This window comes from Chiloscyllium plagiosum, unplaced genomic scaffold (genome assembly GCF_037043375.1).
Source record: "Chiloscyllium plagiosum isolate Xiang-an unplaced genomic scaffold, Cpla_swu_hap1 HiC_scaffold_39, whole genome shotgun sequence".
NCBI classification, from domain to species: Eukaryota; Metazoa; Chordata; class Chondrichthyes; order Orectolobiformes; family Hemiscylliidae; genus Chiloscyllium; species Chiloscyllium plagiosum.
The window spans coordinates 13,598,370-13,619,268 of record NW_028270177.1 but is presented as its reverse complement, the minus strand read 5'-3'; the positions used below and the strand labels follow the sequence as shown (position 1 = coordinate 13,619,268).

The 20,899-nt window shown below is 41.1% G+C and overlaps 1 long non-coding RNA gene across 2 annotated transcripts; it reads left to right on the top strand.

Annotated features, from left to right (window-relative positions):
- Positions 1-2,396: 2,396 nt before the first annotated feature.
- LOC148138629 (uncharacterized) lies at positions 2,397-10,884 on the top strand. 2 transcript variants are annotated; one of them, XR_015753752.1, is made up of 3 exons: positions 2,397-2,575; positions 5,036-5,269; positions 10,725-10,884. It is a non-coding gene; the product is annotated as an uncharacterized LOC148138629 (long non-coding RNA). The 2 variants fall into 2 exon arrangements; XR_015753751.1 differs by lacking the exon at positions 10,725-10,884 and having other exon boundaries at positions 5,036-5,391.
- The last annotated feature ends 10,015 nt before the right edge of the window (positions 10,885-20,899 follow it).

Genomic DNA, 20,899 nt, shown 5'->3' with positions numbered 1-20,899 from the left:
GAATTGCCCTCCAGATGATATTCTGAGTGTGTCTACACCAAATGGACTGTAACGGTTCAAGGAGATAGTTCGTCACTAAATAGGGCCAAGTCAGCGACACCCAATCCCCCTGAATGAGTAAAAAGGGAATGATTGGTCCCTAGAATATATGAGACAGAATCTGAATGGTAGAATTTTGGACCAGTTAGGTCAGCAGAAAGCATGTTGAGAAAAAAGATATTTTGATTGATCTACGTCCTAAGTTGGTCAGTTTGCCATCAAAGACGCTGTTCTGAATGATGGAGAGACATTCTTCAAATTCATCATTGTACACATGATGCTGACTTTTATCAGGAAGTGTCACTGACAGTCAGTATGCAAATGGTAAAGAGAGACAGCCTGAGATTAGATCCCTGAAATACTGGAGAGGTACATATATGGACATGGTAATAGAGTCCCTTGTGGGAGGTAGACTGGCTATGTTGGGGTAGAGAGGATTGAAATTTTACAAGGACACTATCACACCAGATGAAATATAGAGTGAAATAATGGAATGGTTACAACTTGGTCCATTATTCTGGATCAGTGGTGCTGGAAGAGCACAGCAATTCAGGCAGCATCCGAGGACAGGCAAAATCGACGTTTCGGGCAAAAGGCCTTCATCAGGAATAAAGGCAGAGAGCCTGAAGCGTGGAGAGATAAGCTAGAGGAGGGTGGGGATAGAGTAGCATAGAGTACAATAGGTCAGTGGGGAAGGAGATGAAGGTGATAGGTCAGGGAGGAGAGGGTGGAGTGGATAGGTGGAAAAGGAGCTGGGCAGATCGGACAAGTCCGGACAAGTCAGGGGATCGTGTTGCTGGAGGTTAGAAACTAGGATGAGGTGGGGGAAGGGGAAATGAGGAAGTTGGTCCATTATGCCAGCTCTCTGTTAGAACAGTTGAACCTGTCCCATTCATTTGCCCTTTTCCATTAGACAGAAAGGCAATAGAGGAAATTGGCATGTGGACCATGCGAAATGATATGGAAAGGTACAATAAAACATGGGGTGACAGTGTGCTGAGGTTGCAGTTGTGAAATACAGGGGTATTGACAAACAAGGTGCTCATGTTGCAGGTAGGGTGAAAAGAATAGTCAATCATGATTCAAACGGAACAGATCAATATGAGCTGGGCAACAACATTTCAAGGGTTTTGGAGAGGAATTGGAGAGTAATGTTACTTTTAATCTACTAGTAATCTCACTGCTGATTGATGTGATTTCCATCCTTTGTGGACATTAAAAGCAAAAGCTGGGAATAGAAAATTATCACCCATCACTTTCCAGAAATATTTTAGAATTTTATCTGAGAAACTCTTGAAATGTCACACACACAATAGTGTCTTATGAAGTGTAAATCAATCATAAGAAATCTTGTTTTTTGTCATGTGCCTTTAGAACTGCACTTGTGAAAGAATAATCACAACTTCAGTGTGATCATGTAATATTCTCTCAAACTTTTGTCATCATTAATGGTTTTTAACTCAAGATGTTTCATCTTGTTTGTGGATAGTCCTTTCTTGTCTCAGTCAGTGGCAATATTAGTTAGTATGGAACTAAAAGATACACAACGGGAAGATTAAAATCCTACATTTAATTCATGGCCTGTGCTGAATCTACAGACCTCAAATGGGGGAACTTAACGTTTCTGAGCTTGTAAGGAGAGGAACTAGCCAGAGTGCCCTTAGTAGATAAAGTAACCCTATCCAGAGTAGACTATAGGAGCATACACTTCAGGCGAGAGGAGAGATTGAGAAGGAGAGTCCTTCATGGTAACCTCAGCGATGAAGGAGCTGAACCCATGTTGTTGGCATTAGTCTGCATCACAAACCAGCCAACTGAGCTCGAGTAATCTCTGTGGGAAATGGATGTACATGTTAATGACAAGGGCACTAAGTTCGTGTTGTCTTGGTTCGCACAGCGAAGGCAAATCAAAACAGATGTAATTGTTTTTATTTTGAGACTTTTGTTGGAAGTGCACATAAATTCATTGACTCTAAAGCAAAAGGAAAACTGCAAATCTGCTGGGAAATAAAACTTATTTTTAATACTTTGACATTGATGTGCACAGAACACTGTGCATCGAACTCTGTTCACATGGACACCGCTGTAAATAACACCCTACTTATTTGAGTCAGGGTGTTCTTAATGACACCAGTTCACACCAGCAATCATATAATTCTCCATTTAAAAATCCTTCCATTCAACAGCATGTCATCGGGATGGGGAAATCAAAAACGTCAGTCAAGCGCCTTTGATTGGAGGGGGACTGTTCTTTTTGCTTTGTGAAAATCCTTGTGTTTTAATCGCTTGTCGAATCCGTGGTGGGAGCAGCGAAGCGACAGCACTTAAAACTCTCGCTGTCATCTTTGGGTCTCCGTCCTCTCTCGAGTGTTCAGGGAAGGCTCAGTTCGCCTCCCTGCAGCTCCAATACTCGACCGGCAGATGGCGGCGATGAGCCGCGGCTCAGCAGTCTCCCCACACCCCCGCCCCGGCTCAGTCACTAAGTGCAGGCCAGTCACAGCGGCAACAGGAGAGCAGTACAGACAAGTGGCCCGCAGTAAGTTTGAAAGTTCAGAAACATTCATGCATTTTGCAAGATGTACATTGCAAGCTGGGGGACCGATTTGCATCCACACCTGTAATTCTATTGTTGCAACTTTGTGGAGGTTTGGTAAACAAATAGCAGTCACACATTCATTTTATTTACTTTTGGTGTAAAATTAGAGTGCAGCTGGCCATTTCAGTAAAAAAAATGCAACGTTACTAAAAGTTTGCAACAATTGTGTTCTGAAGTGTACAGGTTTGTAAAAGTAAATCTAATCAAGTTGTCCTGCTTTACTGCGGAAACTGGGATTTGTTGTTTGTTTTGTTAAAAGCATTTGTACTGAAACTGAATTTTAAACAAGAGGAAAATTCGTGACTAAGACGTGGAAACCAATCGATTCATTTGTCTGAGACCCAGGGGTTAGGGACAAAGGCGGCTCCGCCGTTTGGGCAAAGTCCGAACGAGCGCCGAGCCCGTGGTAAATAACTTGGGCTCAGGCAGAAGTTGGTGACGGACCTGGGTATTGCACATGACTGAAGCTACCAGCTCCCCCAGCCCGTATGGGAACCGGTATATCAGAGTGACTGGTCCAGTATGTGATCAATCCAGATTAACAAGTACTGGAATCCGATGCAAGGGCAGGCTGGCTGCTGGGACCAACTCAAACAGAGAAACTCGTTTTTTTTTTCCCTGACAGCATTTTGGGAACATTTTGTTTCAAAACAAAACTCTGCAACTGATGGAACACAAATCAGAAACGTATTCCCATCTCTGTGTCGATGCTTGGCAGCGTTGGTGTGTGCAGCTTAATAGAATGTATGTGTATGTCTGCGCTGTTAATATTTAGTTTCATTCCTGAGTCTGTTGCTGAGGTTTATCAATGAGACTTTGAATGTGTGGGCAAGATTATGATGCAGTGAATAGATTCGTGTGAATTGTTATCATTATTTTAATGGGGTTCAGAAATCTATCAGCTCATTTGTGAATAAAAATAAAATTGCCACTTTTTTTGCGGGGGCGCAGTGAGAAGATCGTTTATTTTATTAAGGATCTAGGGCAGGTCAGTCAGTGTGATCAGTTCACGCGATCAGTGATCAGTTTGTGTGATCAATGATCAGTTATTATGATCAGTTGATGTGATCTATGCGATCAGTGATCCGTCAGTGTGATCTTTGTGATCAGGATCAGTCCATGTGACTGGTCTGATCTTTGTTGTCAGTGACCAGTTAATCTGACCAATGTGACCGCGGGTGACCAGTGGTCAGTTAATGTGATCACTGTAAGAAGCGATCAATTAATATGATCACTGTGCTCTGTGTGATCGGTGTCGTCAGTGGTCAGTCACCGTGATCGCTGGGATCAATGTGATCAGTTAAAGTAGCATTTCGGATCAGTGCTTTGCAGAACCAACTTTGTGAGTGAGTTTAACTTTGCGACCTTAAAGTCCCCAACAGGATCCACACAATCTGCAGCCGCCTCGGGGAGTCCCTGGTCACTTTTCCATTTGTGGGAAGGGGAAATAGTGAGGTACCGTGCGGGTGGCGCCCCAGCCGGCAGATCGTCTGCCAAGTGGCCGAGACATGGCCGTTTTCGGAAGATGCAAATAACAATCTTGTTCAGGTAGCCCCGTGTTCAACGCCAATCGTTAGTCGACTCCGAGAAACGCCAGGGCGGGGAATATTATGCCGTGTGTGTGTGTGTGTGAGTGAGAGAGAAAGAGAGACCTGGGTTATAACAAAGGGGGACAAAGTCTGTTTACACCTGGTCAAACCAGACAAGCAGCATACGTCCCTACCTTTGGGCTAAGGGACCCGGGTTCGAGTCCAGTGATGTAACATCGCCGAACAGGTTAATTAGAAAATTTAAAAACGAGCAGCGGGTTAGTGTGAGTGATGTCAGTGTGCATAGCGCCATATGGTGTCGTACGTGACAAAATGACCTTAAGTACCCACTTAACTAAAATCCAGATTATGTACAATCAAGAAAAGATCAATGAAAAAAGATCCTATAATCCCAGCATTAATGTAACTCACTTTATTTCTTTGTATCAATCCAGAATAATTATCCCCTTCTCTCTTTTCACTTTCCCTTTCACGTACACGTTTATTATGTTTTTTTTAAAAATCACACATTTGCTCGACAGAATGTGGGCGTTTTAATGTTTGGAAAATCAGGTAGAGCGGCGAATTTCCTCCCACAGCCCATCAAAACCATTTCATTCTTTAGAACGGATGGGATAGGGTTCTAACGGGGCATTCTGTGAAGTCACAATCAGAAACATCAAAGCTGTGCAGTTTGCGATGGCTCAGGCCTCGATCGGTCTGGGAATACTTGATACACATTAACCACGTTACAACAATGATGTTCCCTCTCTCCACAAAATAGTCCACTCTCACAGAATGTGGAAAAAGGAAATCTGATGTAAAAATGTGTTTAAAAATCCGATCAGATGTTCCCATGTGTAATTCCCAGGTAGATGGGCGCACGGTGTAGCAGGAGTTGATGCAGTTGGCTGTCCAATACAGTTCACAACACGAGGTGATGGTTCCCAGATTTTACCTGAAAAGCAGTTCATGCAAATCAGAAAAGAAAGTCCAGTCGTTCTCAAATGCCTGAAAATTATCGTATACCTCGACAGCGATGAAAGTGTGCTCAGTGGGCTGCATTAAATTCCATTTTAATCATTTTGGTGCTACTATGACAGAGGTTTGTTGCATTAAATACTTTTAAAAAACCAAAATATCTCAGTATCTGTATTTCAGTTTTTTTGCTGTCTGGCTTTCCTCGAAAACAAATAAATATTCGCTTTTGATGTTCTATTTACCTAATGAATTTGTTGGTTGTCAGAATTGAAGCGTGTGAGTAGACTTTTACAAATACACCCTTCAGGCTGGAAGTATTGTGTGACAGGGGGCTTGCATAGGATTTATGCTTCATTGCAAAGGGAAGATTTACTGGGTATATCACAGGGATGCAGCGCGGGGACCGGGATCTGTGTTAAAGAAAAATCTATAGCGGAGACCATTTGTCATGTTTTCAGTGAAGTACGTTCAATCATTTCAAAAGTATCGCAGGTCAAAATCCTCAAATAGAGTCTCACGATGACTGGTGTTAGCCTCACTCGTTGCAAGATTTCCCCACCAAAATTATGAACACCCTATTGAATGCCTGTTTTGAGGAGAACAAATTCAGTTTTACACTTGGACCGTGTAGCAGCACGCTGTCTCACAGTTATTCCTCAAAGGGTAGATTTTAAAATAGCTGCAAATTCAACCTGAAATGGAAGCAACTACTTTCAATTTATGTGTATCCTTGGGTCAGTCAGTATATTCTAGCTCAGTCCTACAACACCGTTCTTTCCATCATGAAGCTTTTTGCTTCGATTTCAGTGTAATTTCTGGTCTCATGCACATCGAGAACTTGAAAGAATTGTTAAGTAGAACGAAATATAAGCCACATTAAAGGATAAACTCTAACTCCTTTCACGGTGTAAACGAGATATCCTGTCTGTTCTTGCTGATTGCGTATTCTTGCCAAAACTTTAAACTTGAATCAAACGCCATTAATTTCACATCTCAAATTAATGTTTTGGTGGTTGTGTGGAAGGAATTAAAACCAATAACCAAAAATGATCGTTCGTATGCTACACACTTGCATGCCCAATACTCAACAATTGCTTAAATTAAGCCGATAAAACGTCCAATTATTGTTCGATTAATGGTCATAAACAGACATTTTCTGAGTGGGCACCTCTCTGCATTTGTTCTGCAAGAATTAACTAAACGCGTGATTCAATTCGAATCGTTTAATTTTTGAAATGTCAAGATATTGCTCAATAAAGTGCTGCATTCTGCCAAACAATTACCACAATGAACAACTCTGTATTAAACCTAAAATAGAGTTAGTCCGCAAACTATTCATTTTAGGAGCCTGACCAGAAGCTGATGCATATTATTAACTGTGAAATGGCATTAGCTGGCGCCTAACATTGAAGTATAATAGACAAAAAAAAGCTCAATGTGAAAACGTTGTAGAAATCAACTATTTAATAACAAATTTCTCGGAGGTGAAGTTGAAAGCGGAGTAATTACTGCATGGTCTCTCAGTGCTGTTTCAACACTTTAAATAAACTATGTCTAGCACCTGAGCAAAAAAAAAATCTTGATGCAGCATCCATGTGATATATGGTCGAATGCAATTATTGGTTACTCATTGCAAAAAAAGCGCGGATTTGGATCGATATTCCTTGCTGGATTTTGAAATCGACATTGTTCAAGTACCAACCATGAATAAATCCATACAAGCATCTCAATAAACTTCCAATACGATTCAATGTAACAAGTAATATAACCTAGAGCTGCCTCAACTATTTCAACAAAATGACTGAAACTTTCACACAAAGACCCTGCGAATTTATTGAAAGTAACCATTCTGTTGACACGAATTTGTTTCTTATCTCGAGTGATTATCACGTTCTAACAAACTATAACAGGTCCTACTCAGCAGTTTGCTTGCGAACATCTGAATATTTATAGGTAGAGCGCTCGAGGTGATCCATTTCCTTTTGACCTAGAGACGAATCTGCTGTTCTATGTACATCTAAGTATTAAATCTAGGCTGGATAGGACTCGAGTTTTCTTCAAAATGTATAACGGACTTAAAATTCGTGTTTGCTGTTTTTTGCAAAATAAAAACAAGCTTTAAAATGAATAAGAACGAGAAGCTCCAATAAAGATTTTTTTAAATTATGTAAGTGTATTAGACATAATGCATGGCGTTTAGATGTATGTTACATACCGTGTATTATATATGTTTATAGTATATAATAGTATAGATAAGTGAGTGTGAGAAAGAGAGAGAATAACTGTTTTTTTATTGCTGAACACCTATTAACTGATAAGTGAATTACATATACCTCTAAATTACAAACCGTCAATGTTCTCTAATAAAAATATTGATTAACATGGCGAATCTATTTCAAAACACAAATCAGGTGAACACATCAATGTAGCTGCATACACGTACACAATGCAATAATACATCCTTCTAACACATGCACACAGTACTCATTTATAGTCTGGAGGTTAACTCTCGACAATCTTTTCAGCTATAGATCTTCAATGTTCTAAATTTGTTTATTTATGTTCAATCTGCTATATCTGAGCAGAAGTTGCTGTGGTTATTACTAATTGCATTAAATCGATGCAGAAATCGCTTGTTTTATTTCAAGTCTCTCCCCTGAAAGCACACAGTCGTGCCTCAAATTAACTGAAGCCTAAAACAGATTTTTATCTACACGTTTCAAAATACTTCCATCTCCCCCTTATCACTTCTTCCGTCAGGGTATGTATGATTCACTACCTGTGAACTACGTCAGTCATATTATATAACAGCCCCTGTGAGCTTGAACCGACAGAGTTCATTTTAAATTTAGTTGTAGATATCTACAGTATGATTCTCTGCGTATATCTGTATCCACCGTCATTTCCAAACCCTTGAATTATCTCGCAAACGCCATCCAGGGATTTACGATTTTGATTTTAACTTGATTTGTGAACCAAATCTATCAACAATGATTAAATATTAAATAAATGATCAAACAACAATGCCACTTAATCCCGCATCGTTTATTTATGTTCTACGGAAGGATTAAAATTCACCGAATAGCTGAGAAATCAAATTAAACTACAAGAAGATCCAAATAGGTCTAGCTGTCTCGAATTAATTTAAGCATCTTATATTTACATTTTTGTATGATTTACAGTAAGAGACTGTTTCCAATCACTTGTGTAACCATCAACCGCTCCTCACGCACGCCATACTCCAGGCTTAGTGTTTTATTAACATAGACTTTCGGTGCAAAAAAAAAATCAGTACATTTTAGGATAAGGTAACCTTTTGCTCTAGAATTTATCCCTGAGTTTTGATGTCCAACCATCTTGGATTCACTGATATTTTCCTATATTTTCAGACATTTGATTGCAATGAGAAACTAATCCAATTATTAATTGTGACTTGTCCCAATTTTATGTGTTGTGTGTTTTTAATGCAATGCCTGGTAACAGAGTATAGGTTTGAAATATTCCGCAATTTAATGCAACTTTTGTGTTATGTTGTAATAAGCTCCCGATATTAGTGATTTGGTCTTCTCAGCCCACTTGAACCGAACTGCTGTTGTGACATTTTTCTCCACTAGGGGCTGCTCGTCTCCACCATTTTCGGGCCGTCGACCTCGAAACGCATTATAATTCCTGTTATCACTAATCTACAAACTGACAAATTCTGTCTCCATTTTATATTATTTTACCCCTCCCCCACTCACCATCTTATTTTAACTGTGATTTTATTTTAAGAAGCTGCACTAGAATCAACAAAATCCATGCAAATCTCTCAGATTTCTATGTACACAAACAATTATAAATTTTAAGTATTCTCCAGAAACTACCGTTTGCATTTGTTGAACAATGTTGAACATATTTGCACTTTTTTTTTGAAAATGGTCAAAGAGAAATAAAAATCATCCCTAATGTGCCATGTTTAAACATTTTCCCTACAAACAGAAAAAATATGTCAGGTGACAACTGGAGAGAAAGCTTACATTATAACGAAGACACTTTTTTTTAATCAAGGAATTATTGAAAAGAAAAGATTTAAAATACGTTTATCAACTCTGTCCCTCCCTTCGTCCAGCTGTTCTTGCGTTGGATTGAAAGTCCGAGAACAGGTTAGCTAAATTGCTCCAAGTTTTACTGACCTACAATTAGATGAAACTGTTATAAAATACAATACCGCATTCTCTCTGCAACAATCTCACACTATATTGCATAAAAAATCACGTTTATTTAAAATAAACCAGGATATGTTACCTAGATAATGTGGACATTAATGAACTTATTCCCCTGCTTTTCTTCCATGTGACCTTTAGTTTTCTAAATATTGCTAATGATGGTACTCTTGCCTCCCTGTTTGTTTCTTTGTCATACATGGCCTTCTTCATCTTGTGTCAGAAGCCCTGAACATTCTTTCTTTCGCATTGTAACTTTTAGAGTCATCGTTCTGAACGAAACTTGTACATATTTTCTGCTTGTGTCTACACCAGCTGCTTAATCCATTTTGAAACAAATAATTTCCTTTATTCGGGAATTATATCTTGATATAGCGGTTGACACTTTATTTTAACTATTTTGGAATTATTTCCACAAATTTTCGGAATAAAGGAAATAAATCATAAATAAATAAAACTTCTTTTGACCAAATAAAAGTGCAACATTTTTTTTGGTTAAAATGTTTTATCTATTTGTAAATGCACCACTTCTCCCCCTCCAAAACAAGCAAATTGTTAAAATCGTTTACTGTTTTGAAAAGAAAAATAGCTGCCAACACTGAAATGTCAAAGTGGGACTCGAAGTGATAATATCCCGTGGGATAGGGTGAAGAACCAACGACAGAAACTGGGGGATAGAGCACTCCATCATTTTAACTTAACAAGTTTGTAATTAAGAACCACAACAATGGTCATAAAGACTGTTTATAGGACCTTAAATAACACAATGTAAACAAAGCGAGTGGATTCCCATTCATCTTTAAACATTCCATACTAGTAGAGGCACAAAACAGGGGCTGAGGTCAAGGACCTTATTATAACAACTTAACCGTTGTCCCTTGCACAGCGAATTGGGACCGCACTTTGGCAGAAGCGACTCGGAGGACGTGGTTTATCGCTATGTGTGCGGGAGGGGTGAGGGCCGGGGGCGAGGGTGGGAGACTTTCTGTGCAGAATATCCACACCTAAAGATGAATTAACTGTCGAATTGCGAGGTTCAAAAACAAAAGGACAAAGGCAGTTTACGTCTAAAGGTTTTACAAGACTGTTCTCAGCAAACAGACAATTGGGAAATATTTCTGTTTGTCTCAATCCTTCCTCTAAACAGCCAATTGCTGAAATATAATTATTCAGTTGCTATTTTAACCTGAGAATAGTTTGCAAATTATTCCTGAAAATATATTTTAAACGTTTAGTTGTACCTTCGAGGTGAGTTTGGAATATGTGCAGGATACAGGACTATATCAATTCTATGCAACACAGCTCGTGTGATATTTAGATATCAGGAAATTGAACGTAATTGCATTATACACTAATGTGGCTGCTTTATTTTAACAGAATTCGCAATAAACGATTCATGCAATAAAGTAAATCTGACGAGCTGGTGCGGACTTCAAATACATATCTAATACATCAGGGCTGGAGTTGATAAATATATATTCGAAATATGATGCATCTTTGCAACAGTGTCACATAGGCTAAATTTTCTTTTCATGAAGTGAATGTAATATCTTATTAACTCAAACTCCTATTGGAAATCCGAACACTTTTTAAAATTAAAACTGTTTAAAATGAAAATAACTGTGCAGAATATTTTATTGAAATGAAACGTAATTATCGTGTGGATTACAAACATGCCTATTAAGTCTCTATTGTAAATCGAAGGAAATATTTGCCATAATTCATAAATATTTGAAATCTTAAGTATTCAGCGCATCAGATTAGGTCAGTGTGAAGACGCTACACTCCCCGCATGGTTTCAACACCCTTTTACTACATCGCGTTTGTAAAAGCTCTCCCCGCTCTCGCAGCGTGCATTCTTAAATTCCACAATCTCCAACCATGAAATTATAACGAAGTGGGGGTGGGGGCGGTCAGGAAACCCAGATGGGTGAAAATATTCGGATCGGAAGGATTAGCGGAGAGGACAATTTAATGCAGATCCATTTACAAGCAGCGCATGGTCGGACAGAAAAGGAGAACAGTCGAGGGGTTTAAATCCGAGAGCACAGCTTCCGATGTGTTAGACATTCAATAACAGGGGACCTGGGTTTTCGATGCGTCTGGGTGGACACTAACTAACTGGAAATGTGACGTACATTTTCCGTGGTCCGCTTCCTGCGGTAAGAATATTACAAAATAGGGATGTCTGTCGGAATTGAACTTCTTTCATGGAGGGGGAGACCGCACTTAAGTTTGTAGAGAGACACTTGTTCGGTCCATGCAGACACGCACACCTCAGTCACTCACCCGTCTACACAGTTCACACTAGCCTTTGCAAAGTGTTAAACCTGAAGTTTGCTCTCTGACAGATAACCTTCAGATCTGGAACCGAGTTGGAAGAGCACCTAGAACTAGCCGAGACGGACAGTAACACAACGAATCTGGAATAAATCGCCAGGTCTGTCTGTCAACGTTATGTGATGGCCTGTTTAACCTTTCGGATATAATATTCCGTGTTGCAAACACGCATTGCATGGAATATTCGCGCGTGAAGTCCAGAAAGACTGCCCTCACCCTCCCTAAAATATGTGGGAGGTTAAATTTTATTGATAACTGAGCTGGGGGGGAGGGGAGGGGAGAGGTCGCTCGTGCTGGTGACTTTTCGCGGGAGTTATTGGGATTAATAATTATTTTCCAGTTTCTGCGTGTGTGGTTGTGTAAAATGCCTTTATTCAGAGAAATATTATACAGCCCAGACCGAGCAAGACAACACGAGGCAGAGAACCGCCGTCTTCTTCCGGGTAGACCTAGACTCCAGATCGATTTGCAAAGTGGTGAATATAATTCGACACTGTATGTATTTTTCTTTTAAAAAAAGATGTAACAGAAACCAAGTGAGAAAATGCTAGTTTTTGTTTTCAATGAGAATCTTTTGCTCTATAAACGCTTGACAACGTACGTACGTTTTCACGTTGACTCAACGTCCCATTTGGCAGTAACTGGGTTCCCCGGTAAATATTTGAACCATTCCAATTTTAAAAATATCTGGCATCAGTTCTATGTGTCTATTCGTTGTTGCAATCAGTACGTGAGTTTCTCCGGAATAATTGCGCAGAATTAAGGGGGGAATCGAGGGGTTGGTGGACTTTGTAGGTGACGTATAGGCGACGTGAGCAGGCTTTGTCCCCAGTGGCACACTCAGAAATGCTTGGGTGACACTTCTCGTTCTCTCTCATCGCGCCTCAGTCTTTCGCCAGTCCTGTTTCCGAGCAGGAGCCCGTGGAGAGCCCTAGACTGGGGAGAGAGAGAGAGGGGGGTGGGGGGCGCTGGAGGAATTGGGAAGGGGGGAGTGTGTTAAAGACTCCTTCATTATGAACGTACCTCCGCCACCAGGAGAAGGGGGCTATTAGACCGAGGAGGACCAGCTCTCTCTCTCTCTCTCTCTCCCCGCCCCCCCTAACACACACACACACACACACACACAACGTTGGTGGGAGTGCTGTCAGCAAGGTAAGAAAAACTCCGACTTTGCTTCCGAAGAAGTCGACGCGCGCAGTAGGAAGAAAATACTTTTGTTGTTAATTGGGGAGAGCAATTATATTAAAATGGTGCGATCTTAAACAGGAGCGGCGTCCACTTTCTCTGCAATGCAATGCGTGTTTCTAAGATTTTTGTTGAATTGAACGTGAAAGCTTTTATTTAAATGGAATTACTATTATGAATGTTGTCTTTAATCGCCGAACTTGTAAACTGAAAGGGAGCGCACCTGGTGTGATGCGAATCGGATTTAATTGCGAATATTCCAATATTGTGAAATGATATAGAAATTCACCCAACTACCCTCAGCCCACACCCACACACACACTCTCCCCCGATACACACAGACCTTCACACACTGACCGACACTCTCAAAAATGTCCACACACATATACACAACCCCATACCCACACATCCTCCTATACACACACACATGCATAGACACACCCCGCATATGCATAGACAGCCTCCCATACACACATACATAGACAAACATGCACATATATAGACACCCCCATAGACACACACACATACATAGATACACACCCACACTCATAGGCACACGCACCCGAATCTCAACCCCCACACACATATACACACACACACACTCACATGCATAGGCACACCCCACATATACATAGACAGCCTCCCATACACACATACATAGACAAACATGCACATATATAGACACCCCCCATAGACACACACACGTACATAGATACACGCCCACACTCATATGCACATGCACCCCACCCCCCACCCCCACACACACAGTCTCTCTCTCTCTCACACACACACATACACACACACACCCTCACACACACACACACACCGAATCGGTTGGTGCATGAATCATGTTGTTCGGCGGAGTGTGCAGAACGCATTGATGTCGAGGTTATTGAAAAGCTGCTAAAAAATGATGTCTTTGGCTTAGAGGGTGGACAATGGATGCCCCGATTTGACAGGAACAAAGAATTTGGATGTTGTTGAGTTTCAGAACACGTTCAGCCGCTTCACTGACGAAGGGAAATGAGAGGGAAAAAAGAAATTGCAATTGAGCACCGTGTCTCCTCCCCGAATGAGGGCTGTGAGGAAATGTTGGGGGGCAGAGTTGACTTGGCGTGGTTATTTCAGGGGCAGCGAAGCGAATATAATTCAATAGGGAACGCAGGACTGGCGACAAGGGAACTGCACAAGTTGGACACTGAAATTAATTAGGGGGAAATCAAGTCTCAGGAAACTTATTGTCTCAGGAATTGTTTGGAAGCGAAATGTAAAAACAAAACGGGGAAAATCTCTTGGTGGAACTGAACATGAACAAAAATATTTTGGGATTGAATTATGGAGGTTTTTCTACGTATGAAAGGTAATGACTAAGACAACATTTCATTGTTTTCTACACATTAACTGAAAGTTCTGGGTGACTGTATGCTGATGGTAAGAGTCGTTTTGCTTTTATATTTTTAGAGTTTAAAGGAACGTCCCTTTTAAAAAGTGCATTTTTGTGAAGAGGTATATCGATTCAAGTGAATAGCGGTGTTTTTATAATCTGTCCGTGAGCAAAGATTGAGAGAGAGACTGAAGCTGAATGTGAAATGAGCTAAAACGGTAGGATGGCGGATGATAATGAACTTGGGTTGTCTGCTATCAGATTGATGGCCTCTCCCGCTGTCAAGTTCATGCGGTGGTGTCTTCCCCGCTGCTTCTGCCCGTTTAAGGACCACGGGAGGTGTCAACCTTTCGCCCTGGCGACACATCGCAGACGGAGGGACGGGAGCTTTTTGCTTCTGTTCTGAGCCCACTTCTATACTCCGTTCCTCATTAGATTTCTAAGTGCAATTAAACACTAGAGAGAGAAAAAAACAAGTTTAAGTGACAGCTTTTCTCCCCCTGCGGTTTGCAGGTATTTTCTCTCTCATTGGGTCTCTAAAGGTCGGAGGTGTCCACATTCGCTAGGCAAGCCCTCCCCCTGTCCTCAAACAGCTCAAATATCGGCCGATCGGGGTCTTTTATTCTCCTTCACACCCCCATTGACCCAAATGATTTGGATTTGAACTTAACGCTATTTCAGAAGCAAACAGCGGACCGTAAGGTAATCTCCTGCGCTGCGAAATATTTCATTGTAACAGAGAGCGAGGGGAATTGGGGGCGGGGGAGGTGGGGTGTGGGATGTGGAGGAGAGAGAGAGAGAGAAATAATGGGGGGTTCTGTCCGCCTTGTATTCTGTTGGCTGGCTCCTATTACGGGAGGGAGCAGGATTAGGTCAGTGTTGGGGGTTTGTGAATGGATTCTGGAGGGAAACCAGCCCAGGGCTAGAACAGTGTGTGTGCGTGCGGGGTTTGAGGGTGGGGGTGATGGAGGGAGGGGTTGAAGAGGGGGCTAATTAATGAGAAGGATTTGGAGGGAATTGATTGCTCTTGTGTTAGATCCCACCTCCCACCCTCCGCCCCCCCCCCCCCCCCCCACCACCACCACCACCCTTTCCCCCTCTTCCTCTCACTCCCTCTCTCCTCCCTCCCTCCCTTCAATGTTGGATGGTTGCAGTCTAGAGGTTACTGCTGCGCCTGACGTCAGTGCGGGGCTGCGCACGAAGAAGCTGCGGCTGGTCCAGGTTTTAGAGAGAGACGCCGACAGAGACAGAGACAGAGAGAAAGAGAGAGGGAGAAACGGGCAGGATCACCCAGCGATGGGTAGGTAAGGCACGAGGAAGGGGCGGGGGGGGGGGAGGTTTGGGAGGTGGGAATGCAAGAACCGAGAAGAAAGACTCCCTCCCCAAATCCTCTTCTTCACTCCCCCTCCCCCCCCCCTCCCCATTGTCATTTGGAATCCCACTCTCCCATTGCCTTTAATGAACATGTCAGGCCACCCCCCCCCCCCCCTCCCTCCCGGTATCTCTTGCTATCTTGTCTCAGAATTGAATCGCATTGAAAAGCCCACGTTCCCTATTCACTTGCCACTGAAAGCTGCTTTGGCTCACGCCAGTAGCCTTGTGTGAATCTCCCTGAGATTTTTGTATCTAAAGTTTTTGGGGGTTGAATTGGAGCCAACGCGGGGAAGGTACGCCGCAGATATCCAGAGAGAGAGAACAGAAAGAGGTCTGTTTAAAGTTTGAATGTGCGACTGGGCAAGGAAGCGGCGTTAAACTCGCCGGATTTTGGTCAGCGACTAGAATACTCCTTTTTTTCTCTGTTAACCAGGTTGGTGAACACGTCTTCATTGTTTCAATGTTCCTTCCTCCCGTTCACATAACCAAGCTGGGGGGAGGGATGGGACGGGACGGGAGGGAGTGGGTGATGGTGTTGGGGTAGGGGATGGTGGAGTGGATGGGGAGACAGCCAGCCGCCGGTTGAGTGACGGTGGACAGGCCCTTACCCACCAGCGGCTGGGGCTGTCCCTTACAGCCAGCGACCGCCGAGTTTGTCTTCTCCTCTCTTCACCAGCACACCCTCCAACCCACACACCAACCCCTCCCAAAAATTAACAAGACCTAGGACAGATCAATAATTTTGCCGATGTGTCCAATTCGTCTCTTTAGAGCCTCAGCTGAGGAGATTGTTAAATGTAGAAAAGATTATTCTGCAGACCAGGAAAGTGCGTGAGAGCTGTAAGGAGAGTTGAAATTCGGCCGCAATTAGAATAGGATTTGTGTGTGTGTGTGTAACGCGAGTCTAGTTTACAATGGCTGTGGCTCGACTTGGCTAACTGTTAATTACAGTTTGTTCGGTGTTCATTTCCATGGAATCTTTCAGAATGATTTGACCTTTCATTCCCAGTCGCCATTTCTCATTGCTAAAACAAATAGCCTTTCCCGTATTGCAACAGTTTCTGGGCAATATATCGACATCATCGCAAATATCTTTAAAACAACTCGACTTGACACATATCGCGCACACTCCTAAATTGTAATTCGAAGTGAATTACAGTCTGAATTCCGCGCTGCATGCCGCTTATATTTAAGATTTGGAGATGATAGAGACGGTTAGGTGCACTTGTTAATAAGAGGTGTTCATAATGAAAAAAAAGGTGTTACTTATTATCTCAGTCTTTGTTGACAAGACGATTTGTGTGCCATTTTGTGATAAGCCTTTTTTTAAATTTAGTTACTGCAGGATCTTTGGCAAGTATACATTACTTAAAAGAAGAATCTCTGAGGGAATTGAAATAGCGGGGGTTACTCGAGGTTTTACTAAAAATAACTTGTAATAATTATCAAAGTGCGTCAGACGTAATTCACGTACGATGGGGACTGTGCCTACTTCCCAACGTGATTAATTTTCTTTCCCTGATGCGAACAGGAGACTGATTAGCCGACGCTTGATGTGTTTGTAAAGTCATTGGCTAAGGCTCAATAATGTAACACGTGTGTTCGAAAATAGCAGGTCTGCAGGCAAATATTTTTCTTTTTTTGTGTGTGGGGAGAACGAGGGCACCGAATGCTGATAGTTTCTGTTAATGAATGAGTATTGAACACGAGGTATCTGGGATTATTGTTACAATCGCCGGTGTTAAATTGTGAGGGGCTCTCCTGAGTACAGAGTCACTCTTTCCTCCATCCAACGTCCTTCTTGTATTAGAAATTTGAAATGTGCACGAAATCACATAGGACATATTCCCCGTGCTCTGTAAACTCCCAGTTTACGCCTGACGGCCAAGAAATGTAGATTTCAAGTTAAAATACAACGTGGAGTCCATGCTGACTCTACCAACAAAAGGAGTGCACCCATAAGAGCCCAGTGGTTGAGGTGCCAATGCAGACCATGGTCTGTACCTCAACCGTGTTTCTGTGCCCCTGTTTGCTGCGCTTCCCACTTCCAGTGGTTAAGAGGTTGAGTTGTGTTCACAATCAAAATCTGCGGATATATTTGTAAATAATTAAGGTCACATGTTGTTTTAAAAAGACAAGATTAACTGCCCGGACACACCCTGCGCTGCTGCTGTCGGTATTTGTTAACAATCCTTAAAAAAAGTCAATCGTCATGACATTTAACCCCGTGGAATGCTAATCCTTTTTACACCTGACGCTGTGAAACGTGATACTCGTATTTTTCAGACATATATATATATTTTTAAAAACTTCCACTTTTGAAAGAAATAACATTTATTTGAAACGTCGATAGCATGATAACCCTTGAGTTTGCAAGCGCAGCTGAAGCAAGATATTTGTCTTTCTGTTAGAATGTTTTGTGTAATATTTCACTCTTATTCTAATTGTTATTAGAAATAATTACAATAACAGAAGAGTACCTATAATGCTCTCTCCAGATTTAGATCGATAAACACAAACTTACAGACATTCTTGTGCAGACACAGTTCATACACCCGTGCCTTAGAATATAATTTCTATGTGTCTCTTTGTCTCCAAATATCGAGGTGGTCTTTATACATCCCAGAAGTTAAAACGTCCATGCACACTCTCACCACCATTTTTATGGATGCGCTTACACACACACACACACAAACATACACGCCTCGACACGTTTATTCATACTGTACAGTGTATCCGAATTTTCACAAAATAAGCAGCCACTTCACCTGGCACAATATCACATCCGAAATATTGATAAAATGTTCCCAAAATGGCCCAAACACTGTTCTTTCTTCAAATCGACTCCATCTCTGAACAGAATAAATTGTAAATAATTTACTTGATGTAAAATTCTGTTTTAAACAGAAACTACAATATCTAGTTGTACAATATTCGGTTCAATTGAAGAAACCACTTTACTATCCATGTTAAAAGAAACGCTTGCAATTCCATAGAGCCCTTCACAACCCCAGGACGCCCCAAAGGGCTACACAGCCAATGAAAATACTTCTGCAGTGTAGTTACTGTTGTAATGCAAGAAATTTAATTTAACATAATATCAGTTCATCTGCATAGGCAGGAAGTCTTGAATAGGAAGTGAGGAGACTAGATTTTTACACTGCTGAACCAATCATTGAATAATGACTATCGAAAATGATTAGCTTTCTGTGGACTTGATTCTGCATTTGGCACAGCAGCCTTGACTTGTAACACTACTGCCTTCAGATTTATTGCGATTTGAATTCCATGTAAAACGTTTCAACCAATGTAATTAATAGTTGCCTGATGGGAGCAGCTATATATGGGCATTGCAAAACAACAGTCAGTGCATTTTTCTCCTTTCTTTCTTTGATCGGCGCCTTTATTATACACATAAACGCAATACTTCCTATTTTCCATCTCTATTTCTTTCCCTTAGATACGTCTACGCGATTTCCAGCCGACAGCAGCTGGAAATGTATGTCTGCTTGGACCAACATCCATGTTAGCGTTACATCATGACACACAGTATTACTGACAGGTTTTTCTCTTGCAATTCAAACAAAAAACATTCCCAGTTGATTTTTAATAATGAATCCGTGTTGAATCACAAACTCACCAAAACCACCAGAGACACAAGTGAAGCCGCTGTGAGAAGTACGATAATGATCCCGAGAATTGTAATAACTCCCTGCCCCGATTAAAAAAAAACACTGAATGGTTATAGAAATACCTAGGTAATTACAACTAGTTATTTGAAGCAGCCATTTTGTTTCTAATGGATTACAACTAAGAGTATTCAACCCTCAAATGTGGTTCTCAAAGATTATAAAGACGCCAACTAATCAAATAGTTTTTAATTTGACTATCTAACGATTCTCAGTTGACACCACTACCTTTTATTCGGACGAAAGAGATTGAATTTCAAAGTTGCTGCTAAGCAGTACAAAATACGATTTTGAACATGCACACTCAAAGTTGAATATGGAACGTCTGCGCTGGCATAGTCTTGATCAAGGTGCATTGGAACACATTGTTGCCAATCAGCGCGCTGCAGTTTGATTTTAAAACGCAAAAACATAAAAGGACATTGTTCAGGTCGTACACATTTATGGAAAACTTAAATCACCTAAAATCAACCTTGTTCCACTCTCGGCATTTTGGTTGTCGCGGGGTCCATATTGTTTTGAAAGGGATGTTGGCTGTGGTTAAGATTGGATTGGCCTTGTTCTCTGAAGTTCACCATGAGGTGCTGTTACTTCTCAGACAACACAGCTTTAGATCACACTATTGTCCCATACCTTCCTGATTGACCTTTTTAAAAAAATATAAAACGAAACAAATTTGTTTTCAGCTGTTTCTCAATGTATATTCTCGAAGAATAGCCGAAAAATAAAAACAATCTGATGGCGATTAAATTGCTCCATTGTCATTTGGTGAAAGATTTGGCTTTTATCTAAATGACCTAGACTGCTCAAACCCAGTTATAGAAGTCTTGATAACCATCTAAAATTGAAAGACAAATAAAATCATCTTTTTAGCTTGTCGGAAGAATTGAATAAAATATTACATCTATAGATTTGTTTTTTAGGGGGACTGTGCATTGCTGAGGAGCAGAAATGCATTTTGATTCATCGAACAGTTTTCCATGGGAAACCTTGCTATGTATAGTCTTCGCAGGAATCAGAGGAAGTATTGCCCCATCTCGAATCGTATTGCATCAAAACGTTGGAGACAAATTAGATTGATTCATTTCCACTTGCCCTTATTGTGAAACAAAACTATCTGATTTGTCCAGCAGCAACCTCCCCACGCCTCAAAAAGTCTAAAATCAGAACTCAAACCACCTCAAGAATCAACAGAATCACTGTGATATAAAGCGCGTGTTCAATCCGCTAAATATATATTTCAAGTTTTTTTTAATTAAATGCTGGTACACAGACTGAATTTTTATTTTGAAGGGGCCTATGATCCTCTTGTTAGGATTGTTTTACTTATACAAAAATACGACACTGAATGTGAAAAGTACATATGATTATCAAAATGGTAGGACACTTTTGTTCAGGTGAATAACTCACTGATATTGGAATGTCAGATGGATGGGAGAGTAGGGCAGTTTTCTTTGGGTCTTTTCCCGCGCACGTCATGTTTTAATTCCATAACATTGTAATGTCGTCTTTGTAATAATCATAAAAATGTTGGCTTGAGGCGAAAGATTTTTTTCAGGAAAAGATAAAATCCAAAACAC